This window comes from Panthera pardus, unplaced genomic scaffold (genome assembly GCF_024362965.1).
Source record: "Panthera pardus isolate Hobbes unplaced genomic scaffold, ASM2436296v1 HiC_scaffold_21, whole genome shotgun sequence".
Lineage (NCBI taxonomy): Eukaryota > Metazoa > Chordata > Mammalia > Carnivora > Felidae > Panthera > Panthera pardus.
In genome coordinates this window covers 59460024-59484700 of record NW_026526777.1, presented here as the reverse complement: position 1 = coordinate 59484700, position 24677 = coordinate 59460024, and the positions used below count along the sequence as shown (strand labels likewise).

Here is a 24677-nt window from a genome sequence, read left to right as displayed (position 1 = left end):
AATAGATGTCTTTGTCTCTGCCCACACATTCCAAGATGGGACAGATTAATTTTTGTATTTTGTGTGTATTTGAAATAGATTTTTTCTCATTTCATATTGAAACCCACAATGGATTAAAAATTGGAAAAATGTGAAAAAATGTGACTCCTTTGGTATAAATGGTCATAACCTTGGGGTAGAGACCCATGTTCCTTCTGTGACACTACAGCCTGATGCCAGACAGAACATGGCTGTTCCTCCTGTGGCAAAAACAGAAAGAGAGGAATGCAGAAAGCTGGGCAGGGACACCACAGAGGGGAAATCATTCCTCACAGCCCAAGTCCAGAGACAGGTTTCACAGGCCTCTCTTCCCAAAATGCTCCAAAGTCATGGTGTTCCTGGGATGAAGAGCAAATACATGCAAGTCCAAGGAGAGGCGAACTCCATGGGGAGCAGTTGTCAAAGATGTGGGATGTCCCTGGCAGGACTTCTGGAAAATGAAACCCTAAGGGGGCAGTGCTGGTCACCCTCAGACGGTCAGCTTTATGGTCTTGGGACAGCAGTCCAGGTGACAAAATAAGGAAACCAAGCCCCAGGAGATCCACAGTGACAAGTCCTGACCTGAGGGGAGCAGTTGTCCAGTACCAGGAGAGTCCATGGAACCCAGCCGGTCTGTTGCTGGGAGAGACCACAGAGCCCAGGTGGTCCAGCACACGGATAGCCTACAGAACCCAGGGCCCTCCCTTCCCAGCCACCATGTCAGGTCCCAGGCAGATTGGTTAGCTCTGCTCCCCTGTGTTCAGAGGGACCCTATGGCAGGAGCATGAGGTGCCCAAGGAGGAGGGACCTGAGTTCCAGAACAATGAGGTGCAGGCCTGAGGTTAGGTCAATCCAAAGTCAAGGCAGTGGGGAGCCTCACCTAGCTTGTCTTACTAGTGACCCCAGGCTGTGCTATTAGCCTCAGTTTACCCATTTGTGACCAGAGGACATAACTTGGCCTTCTTGATGGGTTGCTTGTTGGAATCTCTGAGAGATGAGGTGATATCATTGCCTGGTGCCTGGAGGACAAAAGAGCCACATAGCAGGCTGTCACTGGATTATCCAGGGAACAAGCACCTGAAGACCCTGTTCAGGCCTCTGCCTAGTACCGAGATTCTGGGAACATTCAGCATTGCCTGAGGAGGTGGAGATGATCCAGGATGTCAGCAGTTCCCATGTGAAGGAGGGTCAGCCATGGGAGGAGAGCAGGACACATCCTGTGCCAATTTCCAGGGCCCAGGGATCACACACTCTAACCTCACCCCACATAAAGTCTCCTGCTGTGTGGACCTGACCCTCCCTCATTCACTTCCTCACTGCCTCTCCCATTCACTCCCTCATTCACTCCCCCCTCTCCTAATTCAGCTGGTGACCTCTGGTCCCTGTCATGTGCCCTGCAAGGTGATTCCATCAGTGACCCAACGGGGTCCCCACATGTGGCATCTTCCTTTGCAGAGTCTGTACATTCCTCTGCTGTTTCCCCTCTGACAAGGCTCAGGTCTCCAGGGTGACCATGTCCCCCAGACCAACTGTGTTCCCATGGCTCGAGGTCCTTGGGGTGTCCATGCTCCCAAGCTGCCAGGAGAGGTTGCAACTGTGGGGAAGGACTGAGCCATCTGGCCAACCTCAGGGTCAGAGATGCTATTCTTCTGCTTGGGTAGTTGGACTGCGGGGCCATGAGGTGTCATCAGCGAGAATGCAGCACATTTTTGGCTTCAGTTTCGCACATCCAAGACAAAGATTCTAACAGCACTTGACGCACACCATTGTGCGGTCAAAGTGACAGTCCCCATATGTGTCACTGTGCTGCTTGTAGCCTGATCTGTTTGCATTTGATCATCATCTGTCTTGACTTGAGGGGTCGGGGGCCACCTTCTGTGTGACAGGGTTGTAAACACGGAATAGGGAGGTCTTACTCTTTCACAGATTTGGATTCTGGAGATTGTTTTTTGTCAACCAAGAGAGAGGACCCACAATTGAACACAAGAGTATCTAATGTCCAGGAGGAGAAAAGAACCCGAGTAAGGGTCCTCGCTCTGTATTTATTAGGATCAGAAGGCTTGCAAACGTGATGGACGTTATAGCTAATGAAATCCCTGGAGTTTGCTTTTCGGGAGATTTTTTTGTTTCATGATTCAATTTTATTAGAAATTATTGGTCTGTTCAAATGTTCTATTTTTTCCTGATTCAGTTTGGAAGATTGTATGTTTCTCATAATTTATCAGTTTATTCCATATTGTTCAATTTGTTTGCATATAATTTATAATAATATTGTCTTATAATTCTCCCATTTGTTATATGTTGTTGGTCTTATTTCTCCTCATTCATTTATGGTTTCATTTATTTGTCTTCTCTTTTTTTTGAGAAGTCTCGCACAATTTCTGAGTTTTATCTATTTTCCAATTGAGTCATCATTTTTGAAAACCATTTTAAAGAACTTGCTCTTGAATTCATTAATAGTTATATTTGTTTCCTTAGTTTATCTTTCTAGATGGTGGATTTTTTTTTAATTTTGCAACCAGAAAATTCTGGGACTGTCTTTGGTGGCATTGTTTATGATCAGGTGGCAAGTGGTGCAAATAGACTTTTCTTCACTTGGATTATGTAGTAAATTTTATGTTTTGTAAATATTTCAAATTTCCAAATTATTTTTTTGCAGAAAATTTGAGATAAAGCTACAGATATACTCTGTTTCCACACATGCATTGCCTCCTCCATGTACCCATCCTCTACTGGAGTAGTACAATCTGTTACAATTGATGAACATACTTTGGCACATCATAATCACCGAAATTCCAGAGTTTACATTATTGTTCCCTTCTGGTGTTGCACATTGTGTGGATTTGGAGAAATGGATAGTTGTTTTTATGCACCATTTTGGAATCATACACAGTGTCCCTGTTATCCTAAAAGTCCCCTGTATTCCAAATATTCAACACTGCTTCTTCTTGTAAATGGGGCAATCATTGATCTTTTAGTTTTCTCTGCAATTTTGATATTTACAGAATGTCTTAGAGTACAAGTCATGCATATGCAGCCTATTTGGTTGTTTATAGGAAAAAGTCAACACTGAAGTAACAGATGGTGTATGATACAGAAACATACATGCAGGTATGATGAGGATAAAGTTTAAAGTTAATTTTTTAAAAAATTGTTATAATTGTAAGGGTATGCTCTGAAAAAGACTATGCCAAAAAACTGGGCAATGTGGAAGAAATGAACAAATTCCTAGACACTTACCAACTTCCAAACTGAAACAGTAAGGAATCGAAAATTTAAATAAACCCACAACCAGCAAGGAAATTGAATCAGTATCACAAACTTCTCAACAAACAAGAGTCCTGGGCCCGATCAATTCCCAGGGGAACTCTGCCATATATTTAAAGAATCCTATCCTTCTCTAACTATTCCATAAAAATAGAAGCGTAATTGATGGGTATTGAGGAGGGCACCTTTTGGGATGAGCACTGGCTGTTGTATGGAAACCAATTTAACAATAAATTTCATATTAAAAAAAGGTTTTCTTAAAAAATAGAAAAAGAAAGAAAACTTTCAAACTCATTCTATAAATCCAATATGATCTTGATTTCAAAGGCAGACAAAGGGCCCATTAAAAAGAAGAATTACAGGCCAATATCCCTGATAAACATGTATGGAATTATTCTCAACAACGTACTAGAAAATTGAATTCAAGAGTACATTAAAAGAATTATTCACGATGATCAGGGATTTATTCCTGGACTGCAGGGCTGGTTCAATATTTGCAAATCAATGAAGGTGATAGAATCACAGTAATAAAGAATAAAATGATATTATCCTGTCAATAGATGCAGAAAAAGCATTTGACAAAGTACAGCATCCATTCCTGATTAAAAACAACAACAACAACAACAACAAAGTAGGGGTAGATGAAAAATCCCTCAACATCAAAAAGCTAGACTAATCCCTAGTCTAGCTGATTAAACCCTCAGCTAATTTCACTTTCATTGAGGAAAAACCCAGAGCTTTTCCCCTATGGTCAGGAACAAGATAAGGATGCCCACTCTCACCATTCCTAATTAATAAGTAGTAGAAGTCTTAACCTAAGCAATCAGACAAGAAGAAATAAGGGTCATACAAATTGGCAAGGAAGAATTCAAAATTCCATTATTTGTGAATGACATGTTACTCTATGTTCAAAACACAAAAGATCTCCACCAAAAAAATTCTAGAACAAATCGATAAATTCAGCAAAGTTGCAAGATATAAAATCAATGCGCAGAAATTTGTTGCAATTCTATACAATGTAACAAAACAACAGAAAAATAAATCTAGGAATCAATCCCATTTACAATTACACCAGAAAACACATTATTCTTAGGAATACACCTAACTAAAGAGGTATATACTCTGAACACTACCACCCACATCAATATGAAAACGACTATGCAAATCAACCTACGCATTCATGCTATCCTTAACAAAATACCACCAGCATTATATGCAGAGTTAGATCACACAATCCTAGTTTCTATGGAACCACAAAAGACCCTAAATAGCTAAAGCAATCCTGAAAAAGAAAAAGAACACTGGAGGCATCACAATTCTGGATTTCAAGCTATATTCAAAGCTGAAGTCATGAAAACAGTATGGTACTCAAACAAAAATACACACAGACTGATTACTGAAACTGAATACAATACTCAGATATGGACCCTCAACTATATAGTGAGCTCATCTTCAAGAAAGCAGGAAAGATTATCTAATGGAAGAAAAAAAACAGTCTTGGGTGCCTTGGTGACTCAATCATTTATGAATCTGACACTGGCTCAGGTCATGAACTCACCTTTCGTGAGTTCCAGCCCAATATCGGGCTCTGTGCTGACAGATCAGAGCCCTGAGCCTGCTTCAGATTCTGTCTTTATGTCTCTGAGTCCCTCCCCCACTTGTGCTCTGTCTCTCTCTCTCAAAAATAAATAAAGATTAAAAAAATCTCTTCAACAAATGTTTTTGAGAAAACTGTAAATTGAAATGCAGAAAAATGAAACTGGATCACTTTCTTACACCATGCACAAAAATAAATTCAAAATGGATGAAAAAACAAATTTTGAGACAGGAAACCACCAAAATCCTAGAGGAGAACACATGCAGCAATGTCTTTGACCTCTGCTACAGCAACTTCTTACTAGACATGTCAGTGAAGCAAAGAAAATAAAAGGAAAAATGAACTATTGGGACTTCATCAAGATTAAAAGCTTCTGCACAACAAAGGAAACAATCAGCTACTAAAAGTAAACAGAAGAAATGGGACAAGATCTTTGCAAATAACATATCTGATAAAGAGTCTGTATCCAAAAATCTACAAAGAACTTATCAGACACCCACCTAAACTAAAAACAAACAAAAAAAAACAATAAAAACACAATAATCCATTGAACAAATGGGTAGAAGACACAGATAAACACTTTTCCAAAGAAGACATCCAGAGAGCTAATGCTCACATGAAAAGAAGCTCAACATCATTCATCATCAAGGAAATACAAATCGAAACCCCAATGAGACATCATGTCATACCTGAACAAATGTCTTAAATTAACAACTCAGGAAACAACAGATGTTGTCAAGGTGGGAGAGAAAGGGGAATATTTTTGCATTGTTGGTGGGAAGGGAAACTGATGCAGTACTCTGATAAACAGTATACAGTTTCCTTAGAAAATTAAAAATAGAACTACCCTATGGCCCATCAATTACACTACTAGGGATTTATTCAAATGATACCAAAAAGCTGTTATGACGGGGCATATGCTCACCAATATTGAAGTGAGGTCCTTAACCACTTTTCAAAGTCAGACACTTCAATTCCACACGGGAAAACTAAAGAGTACTTCAGGTTGTTCATGCTGTACTCCTGAGTGTAGCAGCAGTGGGAAGTTTGTACTGCAGGGTGGAGGGATGGAGGGGCTGATCCAGGCACAGGTGCAGGGCTGCTCCAGGTAGACTCACCAGAAACAGGGTTGTGAGAATATCACAATACAGTTAAGTTGAAGCAGAGCATGGCTCCACCTCAACTTGTATAAGCCTCTGTAGACCCCTGTTTTCTGCTGTGAAAATGAAGAAAGCACTGTGGGGAGTTGCTATACAAATTCGTGGTGATGGTCATCCCAACTCCAATTCATCAAATGGCCCCATTCTGCCTGCTCATGCTCACAACCAATGTGTCTTCATAGACAACCTTCCTGCACACACTCATGTCCCTGGCTTTCTCTCTGCCTGTGCAGCTGTTCTCCCTGTGGTAGCCTGAGTGAAAGCTGAGAAAATCCCATGTATTCCACCCTGGCCCTGAACTGTGGCCATGTGGATTCCAAGACACGTGTTACTTGTATGACCCTACCCAACAGGGTCCCCCAATCCTGCAGTCACCCACTCTGTCACTATCTATTTCCCCTGGAGTGCTCCTCACCACATCCATGTGCTTGGGACATTCACATTCCCTAGTAAGCCGCTCAGGGTAGGTCTCCCTCCACAAACTAATCCATCACTTAGCACTCTACATTCAGCCCCTGAGCTATAATTGAAAGATACAGTCTAATAGAATCTAGTTCTATGCAATATGGAGTAATATCTGAACAGTAGCTCTTCATTCAAGGGCTCCACTAACCTCACAATCTTTATTAAATGCCTTCACGCATTGTCCTTGTGAACAGGATAGAGAACTACCCTGAACCCAGAGTGGGATTGATTTGTTGTTGGGTAAACCATGCATTAAATCCAAATGGATAGGAGACTCAGGGCAGATGGAGCCTCAGGTGAGGACCATGGTAGGGGGTGGGGAGTAAAGCCACAGCTCTGAAAGGCCCAGGACCACATATATGGGGCACATTTCAGACTTTGGGTTCCTCACACAGACATCAAGTAGGCACTGCCCATGGGCACCTACCAGCCCATGCTCCTTAGGGCAACAGGTGAGGTGTTCTGGTCACTGGTATCCTTGGGTCCCACTTTGGGCTCTGTTTCCCAACCTTCAGCTTCTGCATCCTGAGCGACTTCAGCCTTCTGTATGGACTTCTCTGCATAATGGCTCACTTAGGCCACTGGTTCAGGGGCAGAAGTGCTTACCAGATAGGTCACCCCCAGGGCACCCTGAACCTCTGTGTGGCTGGCCTTGGGGGATGCAGGAATTACTTCTGCCCAAAATTCTGCGGAGCACATGGTGACCATACAGGACACAACCTCTTTGCTTTGCAGGTGGATTTGGAAGCTGTAAGGGAAGTTCTTCCAGCCAGGATGGCTGTGAGAATACTGAAGACACAACATGAGGTTGGAGAAGTCTCTGTCTCCAGACAAGACAGCCCAGGAGCAGGCATGTCCCCATGCCGCAGGCATTCAGCTTCCTCCAACGTAAGCCACTGAGCATAAAGAGCTCGGGATAAAAGTGGGTGGAATGGTAGGTTAACTGGCTTCTCAACTTCTGAAATCAACAGGTACCTATTTTAACTACTCCACTGCCTTTTTTTATACAAGTTGAATTTTCCCTCCCTGTCCCCATATCTGCTCCTACATCTCTTCAACCAAGTGATCATTTAAGAAACGTCTTGGATGCCTTGTGGCTCTGCAGCCTCAGTGGGGCTGAGACCAGGCAACTATGCAGCTGTAAGTGAGGGGTTTCTGGGGCGGGGCAGCCTGCTCACATACTAAGATCTGCACTGTAGCCTCTGGCTCCTGCTGTCCTCTTCTAGAAGAAAGGGGTTGTGGCAGCACTGAGCCAAAATAAGAGGCTCACACGCCTAAAACCAGGTTTGTCCTTTGCCCCTCATCACTCCTCCACCTACAGCACCCCCTAACACACCCAGAACGGTCCTTGTGGAATTTACAGCACAGGCAGCATCAGCACCAGGACCTGGACTCCTTGCCCTCAGTGCAGTCAGTGAAGGGGCCAAAGGAAATCTCAGGAAATAGGATTTGGAGATGGGGTGTGGTGACAGCTCTCGACCTGTCCACCATCATGGAGACTCCATCCTCAGGATGAAAGATATTTGGCCATGACCAGGGCTCCAGGGAACCCATGGCTTCCTCAGGGCTCTAACAGTTCTGAGCTTTCAGAACCGTAATCCCACCACGGCCAAGCACGCATGAGGAGAAGGATCATGGAGGAGCATCACAAATTTAGGACCTTAGCTTTAAGCCTGTCTCTTCCTCACACTCAACCATGCACTGCTGGCACAAGGCACAAGGTGTCCTTGGACTGAGGTCCCCAGAATTAACTACTAAATGAAAACCCAGTCCCTTTCTCCTGACACCTTGAAAAGCAAACACGTCATCTGGGGTTATGGTGCAGGCACAGTGGGCAGAGGGAGCAAGTGGCTTGTTGCTGAGTCAGAATTAACTTGATTTTTTGTTCCTGCTTTCCTTCCCCACTGTTGTCTCTGCAAATCACTGATTTTGTGCCTGTGGCTTCCATTGAGTTTTCCAGAAAAAAGGAGTTATTAATGTAAACAATCTTGGCCACACCGACAAAATATCCTGAAGTGTTGAATTGTCATTTCATCACCAGGACACAACCTTTGCTTTCAGTAAAAGAAAAGAAGATGTACTTTTTCTTGAGGAAAAAAAGAAGTAATTGTATCCTAAAGTAATGTTGATTATTTACTGAGAGAAAACTTAGGGTTGCCTGGGGCGCTCATTGCATTGGGCATTTGACTTCAACTCAGATCATGATCTCGTGGTTTATAGGTTTGAGCCTCGCATTGGGCTCTCTGCTGTCAGCACAGAGCCCACGTAGGGTCCTCTATCTGCCTCTCTCTCTGCCCCACCCCACTCCTTCTCTCTCTCTCTATTCATAATAAATAAAGTAAAAAAAGAAAGAAAGAAAAATGAGGAGGCAAAATTTAGGACAACAGAGAACTCCAGACTCAAAGTCTGTGACAGATGGTGACCCTGATGTGACTAGAAGTCAACGTGATTAGAAGTGAACATAGCCAGAAGCTGACACAACTCAAGAACAGCAGAACTCTGCAGAATGACTAAAGATCTCTACAAAAAAAAATGCATCAGACCTCAATCCCTGATGATGTCAGAGAAAAGTGAAACTATATTAGGATTTGCTGCCATGGGACTTTTGGGAGAATTTTTATGGGAGACTTCCTATCCCCAGAGCAGAAATAATATTCATATTTTACAATCATTGGGATAGGTTCACCAATATACTCAATCAGAGAGCACTCCTTAAGTTATAAATGATTAACAAGCAACAATGCACTTGGTTCCCCAAACAAGGAACTTATGATCTGGATATCTGGGAATGAGTACAGAAAACATTAAAAGCTCAACATTCTGAGGAGGCTAATGCCCCAACCCCGAGGTAATCCTCACTGAGTCCCTTGTCCATTCTGCCCTTCTCCCCTTGAGTTCAGACGATGTATATGAAGATGTAGAATTACCCAAAAGAGAGGGGAAATAAACTAAGCTTTTATAGTCAGCCTGTGCCTTTGGTGCCTTTACAGCCAAAAGATACTCCTCCCCCGACTCAAAAGGGTTAGAAGATATTGAGCGTCCAGAAACCTCAACGACTAGTGCTGATAAAGTCCTCACCCCAATGCAAAAGTACATTAAGGATGCCCATAAGGCCGGTGACTTCCAGCCATTTCACACTGTCAGGCAAAGTGGGCAATATGTCCATGAAGTCCTGCTCTCCCAAATAGTAAAAGAATTGCAGAAATCAGTTCAGTTGAATGGTCTCCACAGCCCTTCTAAAATCATCAGTTTAAAACCTATTTGTGGCACTTATTCCATGTCTGCCTGTGATGGGGGCTCTCTTATGAAAATCATTTTGACCCCAGCCGTCCATGCTGTGTATGCCCAAGAGTTTTATATGCTTGTGTGACTCATGTCATGCATAACTTTGATGCTGCTATCCTGGTGTCTTTTGAACAATTTTATGGCCCAGGACACTATTCCCAACTAAGGCAGCTAGTCCAGCTTTGAATAATTGTCAAACAACAATGCACTAAAATAGTGTGTCATATTCTACACAGGCCATCCCTATTGAAGGGGACTCTAACTGTCTCTCCCCGTTTCTCCCAATATCTAACTTTATGTGGGAGCTTCTCTCTCATTCATTTCCTGGGGCAATGACTATAATGAATAGAGCCAATTGTCTCTGATTAGTTTACCTCCGGATGGAGACTTTAAGGAATATTCACTAGCAGCCGCTGAAACTCCTTTTGCTTTGGCGAATGTCCCTGTCTTCTCTGGCCTGACATGGACTGCCTAATCCACTAGTGCAAAACTAAATAAACAAAACAAAACAAAAATCTGTACCTGCTCATCTATCTGAGCTGACAGGCTTTGGGACCATGAGAACTCTCTCTACCCTCTGTGCCTTTGCCTCCAGGCTACTTGGTGGCACCTCAGTTTTTCTGCCTTCCTTTCCCCCTCCTACAATTTCTGCACCACCTCGGGTGAGGTCTGCATATCTGGCTCTTCAGTGTCTCAAGCAGCATTACCTACTACCTCCACATTGTCAAAGAGCAAAAAATATCCCCCTTAGACTTTCACCACTCACTTCAGATTTCCTCACTGCTTCCACAGGAAAAAAGTGACAATGGTAAACTTTTAAGAGGACACAAATGAAATAAAATTAGGATAGACATGCATTTTATTTATTTTAATATAATTGATTGACAAATTGATTTGCAGACAACACCCAGGGCTCATTCCTTTTAAATGATCAGAATTGAATAATAAATATTCATTCATTCTACTAAGGTTTACTGAAGGTCAAATTAGCTCATGTTATCTGTGTTCCAATTTGTTAGCAAAAGGACAACTTAAAGGAACTGTTAACTTTGTCTATCTCTACTTTTCATGGGTAATTGTTTAAATGCCCTTCCGGGACTTTGGTATCCTTCCACTTTAGTTTTTATTTAAATGATAAATTAAGTTAAATCCATTGGATATTGAGGTCTCTTCCACAACAAATAGAATGCTGAAGCATTGCTTAGTAAATATAGATTTGTGCTATGGGTTTCTACGGAAAAAAAAAAACCTAAGCTCACTAAAATCTATTAAAAATATAATTTGTGCTTCATAAATCTGCCACCTACAAAATTTCTGATATAGCAGAGTTCACAAATGTTACTACTAAGTTTTCACTAGAGACTAAGGTCTCTAAGCTTTAAAATTCTGCTAAATGTAATTAGGCTAATGTAAATAAAGAAAGTCATTCTGTGTATAAAAGAGTAAGAGATATGTAAAAATAAATATGAAAATAAAAACATTTTTGTTAAAGATATAAATAAATTAATTAATTAATTAACTAACACAATCTTAACAAATAGGGTTAAAAAAAACAGAATAGCATGCCCTTTTGAGTTGTTTACTTAAGTCTTGGTCAGAATTATGCATTCCTTTTAATCTATAAGGTGAAGCAATTGTAAAATGAGCACATAATAAGCTCAAATATATGTCAAAATAGGGGGGGATACCTTGGCTGTCTGCATAACAACCTCAGCTCCTTTTTGTGCTGTGATTATTCTTAATTTTTAACGTCTTAATCCTCAAGGACTAACCACAGCTATGCCACATTCTTCAAAATCAGAGAAACCTTCTCATCCTATGGTGCTATACAAAACCCTTGGAGGGGGGCCCACACAGACTGGGCCCACTAAACTTCCACCTGGGTTGAGGATATGCTTGTGTTCTTTTAGGACTGTGTTCTTCCTTGGACTTCTGTGGGTTCCCTCTCAGTTGGTAAAGCTGTAACACGGCATGGTGGAGACCACCATGATATCTTCCAAATGACCAGGACTTCCAGAGAATGAGTCTCAATGGGCAACCATGCCCCCCTTTTTGGAAGAACCCTCTTCATTGACTCTTCACCCTGAAGCCACTTCGCAAATGCAAGTCTTTGTCCCTGATATAACATTGGGAAGCCACAAATGTCTGTCTAACCAGGCAAGCATCCTCTTACAACACAATGGTATTGCATATACTTCTGAAATGCATCTGATAGCCATGATCTCAATCACGGACAGGAATTCGATACAGGTAACCCTGATTCTTCTCCTTGCCTTCATTTGTCCAGGCCAAGCTCAATATTTAGATTATGCTCATCTACATAACACACCTATATGTGACAAGCTTAACACTCCTAGATGGGGATATACCTATTAGCAATAATGACATGGAGATCATGGGAGGAGCCAATCTTAACCCACCCTTCCAAGCTGAACAAGAGCATTGGCTTTATATGACCAGACCACAATGGTGGCTTACTTCAGAACCTCCTTAGGTGTGTTACTAAACTTAGTAACTTATGTGCTTGTCTCAAATGAAGAATCAACTGGCATTTACATGTACAGCTCAAAACCTCTACAAGGCCAGACAATTTAAAATTTTTCTCAGCCACAAATTTTGATATACCTCAAAAACAAACTTATCTCACACTCCTAATCTTCTAGCTTGCTCTAGTCTCAAGTATTCATACCACTGCTGGAATAATATTCCTTGGACAACCAGGTACGGAGAGACTGAGCATAATATTCGCTAGGCCACATGGACTTTAATTGACTGGGGTCCCAGAGGCCACCTTGAAACAAAATATTCGAATAAGACAATATCCTTCGACCAATCTAGTAAGAATAATATTTTTTTTTTGGAAAGACAGAGGTTGGTCTGGCCCTATATTTCTACTCATAAAGGAAAATGTAAAATGGTTGTTAATCTTTGAGACCTAGGTCTTCCATTCTTGACTCATAATGTTAGATACGATGAAATTTATATAAATACACATATTAACAAAACATGGGACTCCCTGACCAGTTTGCATGGGCCACTATTTGCATTCCTTCTCCCTACATTCTCTTTATTACCTCCACTTTATAAACCCAACCAATAGAAAATAAGTATAACATTTCTACCACCATGGGTGGGTTTATGTCCTGAGTAAATAAATATAACTTCTACCAATTAAATTTCTCCTCTTTATTAGTTCTTAGTGTGTCTCAGTCTGGGTTTCTGTTAATAGCTCTGAGCCCTATATGTATCCATCAGGACGAGTCTCACTTTCGAAGCTTGTACAACAATGGTATTCAGCTGTAAGGCAAAAATGATTTCTTGGCCATTTAATCATGGGCACCTTAGCAGCAGTAAACATTATCCCCTCTGCCACTGTCACTGGAATTGGCCTGCATCAAAAAGCCCATGTCCTCGTTAAATTTGTGGTCAATACTACCAAAAAATTAATAAACCAAATTTCTATTGATAGACAAGCTTTGGTCTGCCTTGAAGATTTGAAGCTGCAGTGGAATTTATTGGAAAAAGGCCTTGTTCCTCCACTCTAAACTGCCCCGGGACCCTAACTACCAGCATATTTGCATAACTGTCATTCCTTATAGTCACTCCCAAGCCTGGGATGCTTTCCAGACACACCTTTACAGTGTTTTTTTTTTTTTCCTTTCTATGCCTCTAACGTTATAGGGAATTTGGTTGTGACATTGAGCCAACAGCTACAATATACAGACGACCAAATTAGAAATGAATGGCCTGATTCGTGGGCAATGTGGCATGACTTAAATCTTTTCTCACAGCCAGCACACATGTCAAATTCTGGATAACTCTGGGAAGCAGAATACTTATACCGTGTCTCTTTTTATATCTTTGCAGAGTCAAGCGCCAAGCCACCCCAAAACAAAAGAAGGACCAGGAACTTGTCATGACGGTCTGTGAACAAAAAACTAGAGAAAACCAAGATAAAAACAGAAAGGTGGGACTGTGGAAATTGAGTATAGGAATCCCTGAGCTTGTACCAATGGGTTAACAAGGCTAAGGATGAAAGCATCCAAGTTTAGGTAAGCAGGGCAAAAGTGCCCTGGGCATGGAAAAAGACAGAGGAATAGGAAGTCGCAGGATGAAAGCATCCAGAAGAGGTAAGCAGGGTGAAAGCACCCCCAGCATAGAACAAAGACACAGGAATAGGAAGACACAGAGTGAAAGCATCCAAGATTACGTAAACAGGGCGAAAGCACCCCCAGCATAGTACAAAGGCAGAAAGCTGCTTTCAGAAGATGGAAGCTCCAGAATAGGTATAACAGGTAAAGAGGGATAAAGACAGCCTCAACAGGGTGAAATCACCTGGAGCAGAGCTAACTAGCAACAGAAACCTGCCTTCTTAACTCTGAGGTAGCATTCTCTGTCTTATCCATAGGCAAATTAAGATAAACAGACAATGTGTCTCATGCCTGCCATAAACAGCCATCTGCTGGATGCCAGGATTTTTTTTTTTTATATTGACCCAAACCCTAACACCACATAACATAAAAAGCTCCTTTCTCTCACACACATAGGTTAATAATCACCCTTTTATTCTTTCTATACATACATACATCATGTTGGTAAGCCTTTTGATGCTAAAAATACAGAGCAAGGACCCTTACTCAGGGCTCTTTTCTCCTTCCTGACAGTAGCCACTCTTTTATTCAGTTCTGCATCCACTCTATTTCTAGACAAGAGAAACATTGAGAATCCAAGTCTGCACAAGCGCAGGATGCTCCCTATTCTTTGTTTATAATCTTATCACACAGAAGAAGGACCCCACCTCCTTAAGTCGGACAGAACATGATCAAATGCAAAGAGAGCAGGCTACAAGCAGGGACACAGGACTGTCACTTGGACAGCACAAGGGTGTGTGGCAGGTGCTGTTAGGGTCTTGGTCCTGGATTTGGGAAACTGAAGCTGGCAATGCACTGCAGTCCTGCTGATGACACCTTATGCCCCCAGAGTCCATCTGCCCCTGCAGAAGAGTCGCATCTGTGACCCTGAACTCTGCCAGAGGATTTGGTCATTCACCACAGTCACAGGCACATCCTCTTCTGGCAGCCTGGGAGCACAGATATCCTGAGGACCTCAAGCCCTGGGGACAGAGCTGGTCAGGGGGACACGGTCACACAGCAGACTTGAGCCTCGTCAAAGGAGGCAGAGAGCAGGAAGGCACAGACTCTGCAAAGGAAGATGCCTCATGTGGTGACCCCTTGGGGTCATGCTCATGGATGGAGTCAGTGTGCTGGGCACATGGCAGGGACCAGAGATCACCTGCTGAATGAGGAAGAAGTGAGTGAATGAGGGAGTGTCTGGGAGAGGGAGTGAAGAAGTGAATGATGGAGGTCAAGTCCACACAGCAGGGGAATTTTTTTGGGCTGAGGTCAGAGGGTGTAACAGCCTGGGCCCTCTAAGGTGGCACAGGGTGTGTCCTGCTCTCCTCCCATGGCTGGCCTTCCTTCGTGTAGCACCTGCTGACATCCGGGATCATCTCCATTTCCTCAGACAATGCTGAATGTTCCCAGAGGTGGGAACCAGGCAGAGACCTGAGCAGGGTCTTCCAGGAGTGCCCTGCCCTAGAGCATCATGTGGCAACCTGCCAGTGGCTCTTTATGTCTTGTAGGCACAAGGCAATGATTCCACCTCATCTCTCAGAGAATCCAACAGACAACCCATCAAGGAGGCCAAGTTATCTCCTCCAGTCACAGATGTGGAAACTAAGGCTAATAGCACAGCCTGGTAAAACAAGCTAGGTGAGCATCCCAGTACCCTTGACTTTCGTTTGTGCTAACATCAGGCCTGTATCTCAGCATTCTGGAACTCAGCACCTCCTGGAGCACCCCACTCTCCTGCCATGAGGCCCCTCTGAACTCAGGGGAGCAGAGCTGAGCCATCAGCCTGGGACCAGACATGGTGGCTGGGAAAGGGAGGACCCTGGGCTCTGTAGGCTCTCCCAGTACTGGACCACCGGGGCTCTGTGGTCTCTCTTGATACCAGATGAGTTGGGCTCCATGAACTCTCCTGGTACTGGACAGCTGCTCCCCTTCACGTCAGGACTTCTCAGTGTGGATCTCCTGGGGCTTGGTTTCCTTATGTTGTCAACGGACCTGCGGCTTCCCAGACCATAAACCTCCATGTGAGGGTGATCAGCACTGCCCCATAGGGTTAAATTTGCCTGAATTCCTTCCAGGAACCTCCCACATCTCTGACAACTGCTCCCCATGGAGGTCGCCTCCCTTTGGACCTGCATGTGTTTGCTCTTCATCCCAGGAACACATGGACTTTGGAGTATTTTGGGAAGAGAGGCCTGGGAAACGTTTCTCTGGAGTTGGGTTGTGAGTAACCCTTTTCCCCTATGTGGTGTCACTGTCCAGCTTTCTGCATTTCCTTCTTTATGTTTTCACCAAAGGGGCAACAACCATGTCTTCTCTGGCATCAGGCTGTTTTGTCACAGAAGGAACAGGGGCCTCTACCCCAAGGTTATGACCAATTTTACCAAAGGGGTCTAATTTTTTCACATCCAACTTTTAATCCTTTGGGGATTTCAATATCAAATGAGAAAAATTCTGTTTCAAATAAACACAAAATACAAAAATTAATCTGTCCGATCTTAGAATGTGTGGGAAGACACAAAGGCATCTATTGTGAGGTTCCAGTTATAGGAAAAGATAAAAAGATAGCTGAGAACTTCCCTCATTTGGGGAAGGAAACAGGCATCCAAGTCCTGGCAGCACAGCGAATTCCCATCCAAATCAACAAAAGCAGGTCAACACCATGACATGTCAAAGCGAAACTGGAAAAATACAAAGATAAAGAGAGAATTCTGAAAGCAGCTAGGGACAAACGGGTCTTAATCGACAAGGGAAGACACATAAGGGTAGCAGCACACCTGTCCAAAGAAACTTGGCAGAGCAGAAGGGAGGGGTAGGAAACGGTCAATGTGCTAATTGGGAACATTTGCAAGGAAGAATCCTTTCCCCAGCAAGGCTGTCATTTAGAATAGAAAGTGACAGAAAAGCTTTCCAAGACAAACAAAACCTAATGGAGTTCATGACCACTAAGCCAGCCCTCCAGGAGATCCTAAGGAGCAACTCTGTGAGTGGAAATTAGCAGAGACTACAAAGGACCAGAGGCCTCACCAAAAGCATGAAACCTTCAGATAACACAATGACACAAAATCCATATCTTTAATCACTCTGAATGTGAATGGACTCAATGCCCCAATCAAAAGACACCGGGAATCAGAATGGATAAAACACAATACAAAACCAAAGAACAAGATCCATCTATATGCTGTCAACAAGACACTGATTTTAGATGCCAGGACACTTCCAGATTCAAAATGAAGGTATGAAAAGCCACCTATCATGCTACTGGAAGTCAAAAGAAAGCTAGAGTCGCCATACTTCCATCAAACAGACTAGATTTTAAACCAAAGACTGTAGTAACAGATTCAGAAGGGCATTGGATCATAATTAAAGGGTCTATCCATCAAGAGGAGCTAACAATTGCAAATGGTTATGTCCCCAAAGTGAAAGGCCCACATATATGAATCGATTAATCACAAATATGAATAAATGTATACATAAAATACCATGATTGTAGACGACTTTAAGACCCCACTCATGGTAATAGGTGGATCATCAAGGCAGAAAATCAGTAAGGAAACACAGATCCAATGTGCCATTGGATCAGATGTATTCAGATATACATAGATATATATTGGCCTTAATATATACATTTATATATATGGATATCAACACCGATATATTGAGATCTTTTCATCCAACAGCAGTAGAATGCACATTCTTCCTAAGTGCACGTAGAACATTCTCCAATATAGATCACATCCTGGGTCACAAAACAGCCCTCCACAAATATAAAAGGACTGAAATCATACCATGCATATTTTCAGATCACAACGCTCAGACACTTGGAATCAACCACAAGAACAAAAATTGGAAAACCTCCAAATGCATGGAGGTTACAGAACTTCCTACTCAAGAAAGAATGGGTCCACCAGGCGATTAAGGAAGAAATTAAAAAACATAAGGAAGCAAATGAAAATGAAAACACGCAATCCAAACCCTTTGGGATGCAGCAAAGGCAGTCCTTAAAGGAAAATACATTGCAATCCAGGCCTATCTCCAGAAGCAAGGATGGTCCCAAATACAGAAAGTAACTTCACTCCTAAACGAACTAGAAACACAGCAGCAAAGAAAGCCCAACATCAGCAGAAGAAGAGAAACAATAAAGAGTAGAGCAAAAATAATTCCTATAGAATCCAAAAACAAGGTTTCACACATCAATGAATCTAAGAGATGGGTTTTTTTTTAAATAATAAACAAAATTGATAACACCCTAGCCACACTTCTCAAAAAGAAGGAGAGGCCCAAACAGATAAAATCACAAATGAAAGACGAGAGATCAAAAACAACACCACAGAAATAAAACAAGAATCCAAGGATACTATGAAAAAGTATATGCTAACAACCTGGACAACCTGGAAGACATGGACAAATTCCTAGACACCAACACACTACCAAAAGCCAAATGGGAAGAAATAGAAAACGTGAACAGACCCATAACCCGTAAAGACATTCAATCAGTTATTAAAAATCTCCCAACAAATAAGAGTCCTGGGCAGGATGGCTTCCCAGGGGAATCCTAGCAGACATATAAAGCAGAGTAAATCCTTCTTCTTCTCAACAAGATACTAGCAAACATAATGCAATGGTATATTAAGAGAATGATTCGCCAGGATCAAGTGCGATTCATTCCTGGGCGGCAGGGCTGGTTCAATATTCACAAATCAATCAACATGACACATCCCATGAAGAGAAGAAAGGATAAGAACCATAAGATCCTGTCAATAGATGCAGAAAAAGCATTTGACAAAATACAGCACCCTTTCTTAATACAACCCTCAAGAAAGTCGGATAGGAGGAATAGACCTTCAAACCATAAAAGCCACATATGAACGGGAGGCCCACAGCTAATAGCCTCCTCCATGGAGAAACACTGAGAGCTTTTCCCCTGAGATCAGGAACACGAAGGGATTTCTACTCTCACCACTGTTGTTTAATATGATGTTGGAAGTCCTAGCATTAGACATCACACAACAAAATGAAGTAAAAGGCATCCAACTTGGCAAAGAGGACAAACTTTCACAGTTTGTAGATGACACGATACTCTATGTGGACATCCTGAAAGTCTCCACCAAAAACCTGCAAGAATTGACACATTCATTCAGCAAAGCTTCAGGATAAAAAATCAATGCACCCAAATAGGTTGCATGTTTATACACCAATCATGAAGCATTAGAAAGAGATATCAAGGAATCGATCCCATTTACCACTGCACCAAACCATAAAATACATAGCATTAAACCTAACCAAAGAGGTAAAAGATATGTATGCTGAGAACTATAGACAACTTATGAAAGAAACTAAAGAAGACACAAAGAACCTGGAAAATATTCCATGCTCATGGGTTGCAAGAACAATCATTGTTAAAATGTCAATACTACCCAAAGCAATCTGTACATTCAATGCAATCCCAATCAAAATAACAGCAGCATTCTTCACAGAACTAGAACAAACAATCCTTAAACTTTGGAGAGAACCACAAAAGACCCAGAACAACCAAAGTAAGGTTGAAAAAGAAAACCAGAGTGGGGGAGGCATCACAATCCCGGACTTCAGCCTGAACTACAAAGCTGGACTCCTCAAATGCACGGTATTAGCTCCAAACAAGCACAGAGGCCAATGGAATAGAATAGAGAACCCAGAAATGGGCCCACAGATGTGTGGCCAACTAAGCTCCAACAAAGCAGGAAAGAGTAGCCAATGCAAAAAAGACAGTGTCTTTAACTAATGGTGCTGGGAGAACTGGACAGGAACATGCACAAGAGTGAACCTGGACCACTTTCTTATACCTTACACAAACATAAACTCCAATGCATGAAAAAGCTAACCATGAGACAGGAAACCATCAAAATCCTAGAGGAGAAAGCAGGCAACCACCTCTCTGATCTCGACTGCAGCAATTACTTACTTGACATGTCTCCAAAGGCAAGGGAAATAAAAGCAAAAGTGAACTTTTGGGACCTCATCAAGATACAAAGCTGCCACACAGCAATAGCAACAATCAACAAACCTTAAAGGCAACCGACGGAATGGGAGAAGATATGTATTTGCAAAGGGCATATCACATAAAGGGTTAGGATAAAAAAGTCTATAAAGAACTTGCCAAACTCAACACCCGAAAACCAAGTAAGCAAAGAAAGGGGCAGAGGATGTGAATAGACACTTTTCCAAAGGAGACATCCAGATGGCCAGCGGACACATGCAAAGATGCTCAACATCACGCATCATCCAGGAAATACAAATCAAACCCCACTGGGATACCACCTCAATCGGTCAGAGTGTGGTGGTGACATTCACAACTCCGGAAATAACAGATGTTGGTTAGCATGTGGAAAACGGGAACCCTCTTGCACTGTTGGTGGCAATGCAAACTGGTGCAGCCGCTCTGGAAAACAGTGTGGAGGTTCCTCAAAAAATTAAAAATAGAATTACCCTACAACCCAGCAACACCACTATTAGGCATTTATCCAAAGGATACAGGAGTGCTGATTTGTAGGGGCACATGTACCCCAGAGTTGATAGCAGTTCTATCAACAATCGCCAAATAATGGAAAGAGCCCAAATATCCATCAACCGATGAATGGCTAAAGAAGAGGTGGTGGTCTATCTACAATGGAATAATACGACTCGGCCATGAAAAAGAATGGAATCTTGCCTTTGAAACACTGTGGAAGCAACTGGAAGGTATGATGCTAAGTGAAATAAGTTGGTCAAGAGAAAGATATCGTATGTTTTCACTCATATGTGGAATTTGAAAACTTCACATAAGACCATAGGGGAAGGGAAAGAAAAAATAGTTACAAATACCTAGAGGGAAGCAAACCATACGACGCTCTTAAAAGACACAGAACAAGCTGAGGGTTGATGGGGGTGGGGAGTTAAGGGGGTGGAAAAAAGGGATGGTGGGCATTGAGGAGGGCACATGTTGGAATGAGCCCTGGGGTTATCCTGAAGTGATGAATCACAGGAATCTACTCCCGAAGACAAGACTACACTGTACACACTATATATTACCTAACTGGACACTAAAGTGTAAAATAATAAAGATAAAGAATAAATAAAGAATAATAATGAAAACGGGGGGGGGGGGCGCCTGGGTGGCTCAGTCAGTTAAGTCTCCGACTTTGGCTCACGTTATGAGCTCTTGGTTCATGAGTTCAAGCCCCGCATCAGGCTGTCTGCTGTCAGCACAGAGCCTGCTTTGGATCCTCTGTGTCCCTCTCTCTACCCTTCCCCTTCTCCCTCACGTTCTCTCTCTCAAAAATAAACAGACACTAAAAATATTTTTAAAGAGTAAAAATAATACAATCACAAAAGCAGGGGGAAAAAAAACATGAGATTCAAGATTTCAAGTCTATATTTCAACAGTAGTTTTAAGGATGTAAAATATGCTTTTACTAATATAGACAAATATTCATTTCTGTAATGAATGGCATTAAGAGTCATAAAATGTTTTAACTGTGAAACACTAATTCAGGATTTTATAAGAATACTGCTTTTTTAAAAATTAATCTTGGGACTCCTGGGTGTCTCAGTCAGTTGGGCATCCAAATCTTAGTTTCAGCTCGAGTCATGATCCCAAGGCCGTGGGATCAACCCCTGCGTCAGGTCCACACGAAGCATGGAGTCGGCTTGCGATTCATATGCTCCCTCACTCTCTCTCAAGAATCAATATTAAAAAAAATAGTAAAACAAATTAAAAAAATTAATCTTAAGGCACAAGATTTAAAGTACAGAAGAGAAATACAGGATTACAGAATTTTGAGCCATTTTCCAGAACTACCATGAAGTCTAATAAAAATATAAAAACTGATTTAAAATTTCATATAGTTTTATTATTCCACTGGGAACAGCATATGAAAAGCTCTAATTTCCTATCTACACCATATTGGATGGTAGTTAAGGACCCGAGAAGGAATCTAGCATTAAGCAACTAATATGTTTATGATCATCCAATTTAAAGATTTTAAAGTCTTCAAGTACATGTGTGATTATCAATCAGGACTGAACATTCCCAGGAGGAAAGAAGAAAGGGACTAAAAAAAAACAAAATCAACTCAGCAGTCTTTCTCAGTTTTAGACATGAAAGAATTTGCATGCTAAATTGAAAAACTATGAATACTAAAGTTTCCCCTGAATAATATAAAATGTATCTTGGGGTGCCTGGGGGACTCAGTCAGCTAAGCATCCGACTTCAGCTCAAGTCTTGATCTCATGGTTCCTGAGCTCGAGCCCCGCGTGTCAGGCTCTGTGCTGACAGTTCAGAGCCTGAAGCCTGCTTCAGATTCTGTGTCTCCCTCTCTCTCTGCCCTTCCCCCGCTCATGCTCCATCTCTCTCAAAAATAAATAAATATTGTTTTAAGAATGTATCTACTGATTCATGTCTTAAATTAGAGTAATGGCAGTGAAATGTGACCTATGATAAGTTATTAAACATAAACAATAAAAAGTAAATGATGTGAGACACTTTGACAAAAATCACCAAGCCTTGTTTAATGAATTATAACAGAGACCAACTCAACAATGTGATTTTGTAGTTCATGGGAAAACTTTAAAAATAAAGAGATTGTTAGGTTGCCAAAAAAAAAAATAAATAAAATAAAATAAACAAACATAAAAAAAATGTATCTACTGTCGGAAATCTTCAAAAAAGTAAAAATCATCTCCTACAAAGAATTTTGCATACTCTCTTGGAAACCTTTCCTGCCTTAAGATTCTGTCATGACAAAGAGTTCATATTAGACAAAAATTTATACATGTTGAGTTCATTCATTTGGTATGTGTGCATGTGTCTATTCTATGCAGATACTATTAAAAAAAAAGAGTGGCACCTGGGTGGCTCAGCTGGTTAAGCGTCCAACTTGATTTGGCTCACGTTATTCAAGCTCTGTGTCAGGTTTGACACTAGCAGCACAGAGCCTGCTTAGGATTCTCTCTCTCTCTCTCTCTCTCTGCCTCTTCTCACTCTCTCTCTCTCTCTCTCTCTCTCTGCCTCTGTCTAAATCTCTCTCTCAAAATATATAAACAGTTGAAAACTTAAAATTAAAAAAAGATAAATCAGAATGCAGAAAACATATTTTATATATTTTTTCTTTCAGAGTGTGGCAGCTTAAGTGGGACCTGGGTGGCTCAGGCAGTTAAGCATCTTCATTTGGGCTCAGGTCATCTCGCAAACCAGTTTGTGAGTCTGAACTAATGAAGAGCCTGTTTGGGATTCTCTCTGTCTCTCCCCTCTCTCCCTGTCCCTACCCTGCTTGCTCTCTCTCTTGAAATAAATAAATAAGCTAAAGGGGCGCCTGGGTGGCTCAGTCGGTTAAGTGTCCGACTTCAGCTCAGATCACGATCTCGCGGTCCGCGAGTTCGAGCCCCGCGTTGGGCTCTGGGATGATGGCTCAGAGCCTGGAGCCTGCTTCCGATTCTGTGCCTCCCTCTCTCTCTGCCCCTCCCCGATTCATGGTCTGTCTCTCTCTGTCTCAAAAATAAATAAACGTTAAAAAAAATTTAGAAAAAAATAAATAAGCTAAAAAACAAAAAAAAAACAAATTCAGTGTTGCAGCTTCAAATTTAGTTTTTCATTTCACAGAGAAAGAACCTTATTTACATCACCAGAAATTTTACTTAATGAAAAGAATAAATGTTTATTTCCTCTCTTTCTACTCAAAAACACCTAAAATATACCAAGATTATACCACACAGTAAGTTACCTTAGAAACCCCAAAAAGACAATAGCCAAAAATTGAAAATTCACAATCAACCTGGTATGGCCTAAAACAAATTTCACTTTGCATTCCTTAGAAACACAGGTTTTGCTAAACTAAATCTAGGATATCACCTTTATTAAACTGAAACGTAAGGGCAAAAATTTCTTCCAGTTCTTCACAGAAATCAGCTGTAAGTCATTCAGAACAGTCTAAGCATTTTTTTTTGTTACCTGGCTTTTTTTTTCTTAATTTGCACTTAAAATATTTTCTCCCACATTTTATAATTTAAAAAACATCTGCTCTCCCTTAATCCCACTATTGCTGCTGTGATTTTATGATACTTTCTCTCAACTCTTCATTCTTTAAGTTCCTCTCGCCCCTCTAAAGTGAATTCTTCCCCTTCACCCCCCTCCTCATCTTCATATGCATCAAGCTATTCTTTCCAGCTGCCTTCTCCTTCTTTGCTTCCATAAAGACATACCCGAGAATTGTCTACTTCCACCAAACTTTATAAATTTCAATCCCATACCTTCCTCTCTGTTGTCATTACACTGATTTCTATTATGATCTTGAGGACTTCCGTTTCTTCCTAAGATTCTTTTCATCATTATAAGGAGCAAGAGGATGGTATGGGGTGGGGGCAGTATAAAACAAAACAACTTACCTTTGCAAGACCAAGGACAGCTACCGTCTTGAGAGAAGGTTTCAGAAGAGATTTAGACGATGGTGAAACAGGAAGAGGATCGCCATAAACTCTGGCTACTGGTGTGGAGTTTCAGCCATATCTTAATTTTCAGAATCAGGATTGTTGTCCTCAGATAAGGTTCCACCTTCTGGTTTCACAGTGTATCCCTAATAATACTGACTTTTATCACTCTACAGTTATCTGCTTATACATACTGTAATAAAGAATTTAAGTGTTTTCCCTATAAAAAAATGTTAAATTACTGGCATCTATCACTTCCGAAAAACTATAAATTATTACTAGACTAACAAAAGAACAGAAAAAGAGAGGTTC

The 24677-nt window shown here is 41.6% G+C and overlaps 1 long non-coding RNA gene across 1 annotated transcript; it reads right to left on the bottom strand.

Moving 5' to 3' along the window:
* Positions 1–45: 45 nt before the first annotated feature.
* Positions 46–24425, bottom strand: LOC109261219 (uncharacterized). The gene is made up of 2 exons (XR_008424694.1): positions 24324–24425; positions 46–1037 (listed from the first exon to the last, which is right to left on the bottom strand). It is a non-coding gene; the product is annotated as an uncharacterized LOC109261219 (long non-coding RNA).
* Between the last annotated feature and the right edge of the window lie 252 nt (positions 24426–24677).